This window comes from Condylura cristata, unplaced genomic scaffold (genome assembly GCF_000260355.1).
Source record: "Condylura cristata isolate star-nosed mole 26May11 unplaced genomic scaffold, ConCri1.0 scaffold00003, whole genome shotgun sequence".
In the NCBI taxonomy this organism is placed as follows: Eukaryota; Metazoa; Chordata; class Mammalia; order Eulipotyphla; family Talpidae; genus Condylura; species Condylura cristata.
The window spans coordinates 43,316,320-43,321,115 of NW_004567104.1; the positions used below are offsets into that span (position 1 = coordinate 43,316,320).

The 4,796-nt window shown below is 42.1% G+C and overlaps 1 protein-coding gene across 5 annotated transcripts in view; it reads right to left on the reverse strand.

The window, feature by feature from the left end:
- Positions 1 to 950, reverse strand: part of BBX (bobby sox homolog (Drosophila)) — a 258,107-nt gene extending 257,157 nt beyond the window's left edge. For 3 of the 5 annotated variants that reach the window (XM_004675232.2, XM_012732817.1, XM_012732804.1), the window contains exon 1: positions 846 to 950. The gene's annotated coding sequence lies outside the window, so the exon portion shown is untranslated. Of the gene's footprint in view, positions 1 to 96; positions 114 to 712; positions 734 to 845 lie in introns of those variants that run through there. The other 2 variants (XM_012732812.1, XM_012732809.1) reach the window with 2 other exon arrangements.
- Positions 951 to 4,796: the final 3,846 nt, after the last annotated feature.

The window sequence follows — 4,796 nt, forward strand, 5'->3', positions numbered from 1 at the left end:
CTCTCTCCCCTTCTCCCTCGCCCTCTTCCCCCTCTCCCCCTATTCTTCCTCCTGGCTACTCTGGCACTAAAACAGCACTTTCTCTACTCGCCGCACATTTGGTTAGGGGTGGGGGTGAGAGGGCACCGATCCGCGGGGCCGAAACACCCAAATCCCAACTCTCCAGATGAACGAGCAACTGGGCTGCTGCTCCCGGTCACCGACGCACACGAAACGTTCAATAAATCCACTGAGGGCTGGCTCCCCGTACCTTCCTCCCCTGCCCCTGCTCCCCAGGCCCCACCTCCCCGGCAGCCGAGACCAGGCTGGGATCCACGTACTTTCGCCGAGATGAAGTTTGGGGCTCCCGGGGCGGCCACGAGCCTCCCGCCGGCGTGAGGGCTCTGTTGTTGTTTTCCTCGGGCTGCTCCTGCCCGCGCCCCGGCTCCCGTGCCCCTCTCGGGCGGCGCTGCCTGTGTGCCGAGAGGTGCTGGTTGCAAACGCAGCCTGGCACCGGCTGGCCTACTACTCCCCAGCCCGGCCCCCAGCCTCCCGCCCGCAGGGCACTGCCTCCGCGCCCCCCGCCCCCCGCCGGCGCGGCCGCTGCGACCCTCGCCCCCGACCTCTCCCGACCCAAAGTTTTGGCGGAGGGGGAAAGTGCGGGAGGCGCGGGCCGGCAGGCTTCGGCTCCGGACGCGCGGGGTTCCCTCCGTCTTCCTCAAGTCCACCCTACCGGCTGCCGCCGCCGCCGCCGCTGCTCCTGCCGCGGAGTCCTTGGGGCTGCAGCCCGGCGGCTCGCAAGTGAGTAGGAAAACAGAAAGTGCGGGGAGAGCGCCCGAGAAGGGCTGGGGATGGGGGGCGCCTACCTCGCGGGCTCGCCGGGCTTGAGGGCGTGTGTGTAGCTCGCCCTCAGTGGCCAGTCAGGGTTTCTCTATGGGAAAGTGGAGAGTAGCTCACGGAGCCGCTCTGCCTCCGCTCCACTGTACACTGCTCCACATACAGTACATGCAACCCGGAGAGACTGAAAACACTCATTTTATATAAGGCAGCCTGCCATTGGCCCGTGCCGTGACAGACAAGCCGGCCGACCAAACAGAAGGCCCGTTACACCCAAACACACGCACACATACACACATTTTACAGAGACACACAAAGATCATCATATTTTCTATTTTCTAATGTTCGGGACCTGTAGACAGTAGGAAAGGACAGGTAGAGAGGCCCAGCAGAGTAGGGTAAGGGGGGGAAACCCTGTCTGCACCAAGTTGCAAGGCTTGAAACTGGTGTCCTTTTGACTTGGGAGGGTTATAGTAATAAACTACAACTCCACTGGATATGGAAGTGAGGGTTTGTTTTTTTTTTAATCGCTGCCGTGTGGTGCCCCATGGAAGAGACGTGCATTGTGTTACGATTTACAGCCCGACCTGGCTAACAAGTGGCCAAAAGGCTGTTATCAGCTTAGATTCCTTTTGTCAATGGGTTAGCTATCACATAGGCCAAAATAGTGCAAGGTAAGTTTATTAGGACTGTGATGCATTGAGGTTGTTAATGCCTCATTTGTAGGGAAATTCCGAAAAATCAACACAACTGTACACAAACAAAAGTACTCATTTTCTAAAAGAACCAGTCTACTTTTAGCTGGTCAGAGGACCGCCAGTCACCTGTGTGGTGAGACAAAGATGGAAGTCATGGAAGATGGCTATTGACCCTTTTGCTCAAAAATGGAATATGTGCAAGATTTAGATTTTGTGTATTATATCCCTATGGTTTTTAATTATTTCACATAATGCGTGAACATCACGTTTTTGGATGACCCAAAGGCTGTTGTTTGTTCTTGCTCATTTTTTTTTCCTATGATGCATCCTTGACAGATTATATTTGACAATCTAATATAAAGTCAACAGGTTGCTGAAAAAAAAATACTAGACATTAGGAGGAATAAATTCTAGACCCAGCTCTTGAACTAACTTAAAAATGTTGAGTGATTAGCCTAGTTTCTTTAGTGTTCAAAGTTGGTTCTGGATTTTATTTTCATTTTTTGTCTTGAGCTTAAACTAAGAATCCATCCCCAGATTCCCTTCATTGTTAATTCAGCATCTACTGTGTGCCAGGCAGTAATGTTTCCTAGTTTCTTTTTAATATTTCTTCTGATTTAGAGTCTGTGAATTCTTCTTAAACTTACACATTTTGAAGACTAATGCTATAATTATATGGCCTAAATGCATGGCTTTAAAATTTAAAGGAAAGATGAAAAAAGAACTTATTTTAAATACCCTTTTTATTTCCCCAATGTCATCTTCAGGATTTTTGCTCACATCCATAAAGTTATCAAATGAGTTTGCTTGTGTGTAAGAGTGGGAAAGAAAAATACATACAGAGAAATCCAAGTGTACAAAGCTTTAAAAAGTGTGATGTTCATTTATTTGTGCAAAGGAAAATAATTTTTAAAAATGAAAAATATATAAGTTCAGTATTGTAATGTGATAATATTAAATGCTATATTCAAAACGATCTCATTGGTTGGAAGGAACAAAATGTTCCTTTTCCACACTACATTACTAGAAGGTCCTTGCTATGTGTTATTGCCTCTTTTACCCATAAAAGAGATGAGACAGGGATAAATTATGTAACCTACTTGAATATTAGACAGAATACCAGTAGAGAAATAAGGGAAACCTGGTTATAACTTTGTTATAACCAGAACAATCGTTGAGTAACTGGACAGTCCTTACTTCTAAATGACAAACCTCCAGACTAACGGCAGATGGAGGAAAAACTAGAAAAGCTTTCTCAAGAAAGCTTTTGAAAAGAAAAAAAATTAATGCAATTTTCTATCTTTAATTGCTTAATGCTTTGAATTACTTGCTAGTATGTTTAATTTACAAAAAACTCCCTCCACACATCCCCAACCACAGAAAACATTACTTCTGTGTGGTTGCAAGTTCTGTCTTTGTTGAATCCTAGATGTAAAGGATGATATAACGCTATGTCTCTGGTTTTCAAACTTTCAGATCATATACACTGCTATCCATAAGATGTTTGAGCATGTACCCTTAATGGTTGCATATTTAAGTGTATTTTTAAAAAGTACTTTGCATGCTACATTATTTATTATTATAAAGCACAAACACACACAAAAACTAGGCCCTGAGATAAAAATTAAAATGTTAAGTAAGAGTTTTAAATTTTTCTCTCCACACTCCTGTAACACTAAGTTTGAAACTTAGCACATGCCCAAGAGTTTCACATTCCAGTTTGAAGACCTATGACAGCACAAAGTTCTAACTAACCAGGGCTGACGCAAGAGAGCATGAAGCAGCACACAAGTGCCCCATTGGAAAAACCAGTGGGTCCACAGAGTCTTCAGGTTGGGAAGACACTTTCTTTAAAAATATATATATGCTGGTGCTACATTAGGTAGGCATCATTCGGTATTCCTTTGCAAGCCAGTTGCTGAGAAGAGTTCATGTGCTGGGCACCAGTGCATGCCATCTTCCGGAAAAGGAAATTTACCTGCTCCTAGGAGAAGTGATGGGATCTAATTTCAAGGTCTTACTACTAAATAAGGGAAGGATAATACTAAATTCAATGTAGTATTTTACCATTTAAAAAACACCTTCTAGATTTTTTATTTTCTTATTTAAGAATAAGAAGACATTTTTAATGCCAGCGATGCTCAAAATTTTAAAAATTTGATAATGAAAAATCACAGTTTCATAGAGTTATTTTATTTCTAGAATGTAGGGTTATAAAAATGACAGCAACAATTGGTTCCCTGGGTAAAGTGGCCTTAAAAAGAATCTACATTTTTCCCTTTTTGCCCTTACATTTCGCAATCAATTCCATGTTCAGCTCACATGGTTAACAGATTCTTCCTTCTCATTCCCTTGATTGTCCATGTTCTTGATTTTATTTTGTAATAAACCATACAGAATAATTTTGAGAGGTAAATTTAAATACTTATATAAATATGTTTAAGTGTATATATTGTTTAAATATGTCTATAATAAATATTATTTTATTTCCTTATTTATACACTACTTCTTTATACAGTCCTAATTCAAAATCCTGATTTCACTACTTCCTAGCTATGTAACCTTGGAAAAATTCCCTAGGCATTTTAAAACTCAGTTTTCTTGTTTTTAAATAGGTATAAGAGTAAACATAAATCAAGTAACTCAGACCTAAGTTGGGGACATACTTCACATTCATTAAATAGTATTTTTATTTCTTTTTCACAGGCCAGTGACATCTGCTTTACAGAAAGTTTTCTAAGACATAACCGTCATATCAAATAGAGTTTATGGAACCTGTTGCAATGTTACCTGTGTTTGCAGTTACCCTTTAGCCTACATTCTTCTAACTTCAGTATCTCTACAAATGAAAGAACCTCAACCTGATTCCAGCATAAAGCAAGCATACTATTGGGTGACCACTATGAAGCACCTAGAAAAGCAAACTTGTAATACTCTTTGAAACAATTCTTGTTCTGAGCATGAAAGGAGTTAGTTTCAGTGATAGGGTCTGCCTTACATTACTGTTTTTGACATGTACCTGACCTTGCTCAGCTTCACTTTTTTTTTTTCCTTAGGAGGAGAATAAGGAAAATCATACCTCTCTTCTCAAGGCCAATGCAAAGGAACTAAAAATTGCACTCAGGAAGTTGAGTCATTTCTCAACATCAGTGCAAAAATTCATAATCTTAAAGAGAACCGGATTCCACTGGAACCCACCAAAGTTGAAGATAAGAAAGAGTACAGTGATGCTAGGCCAAATTCATGGATGACCATGAGGTAGTGAAACAGAGGGATCTTTTA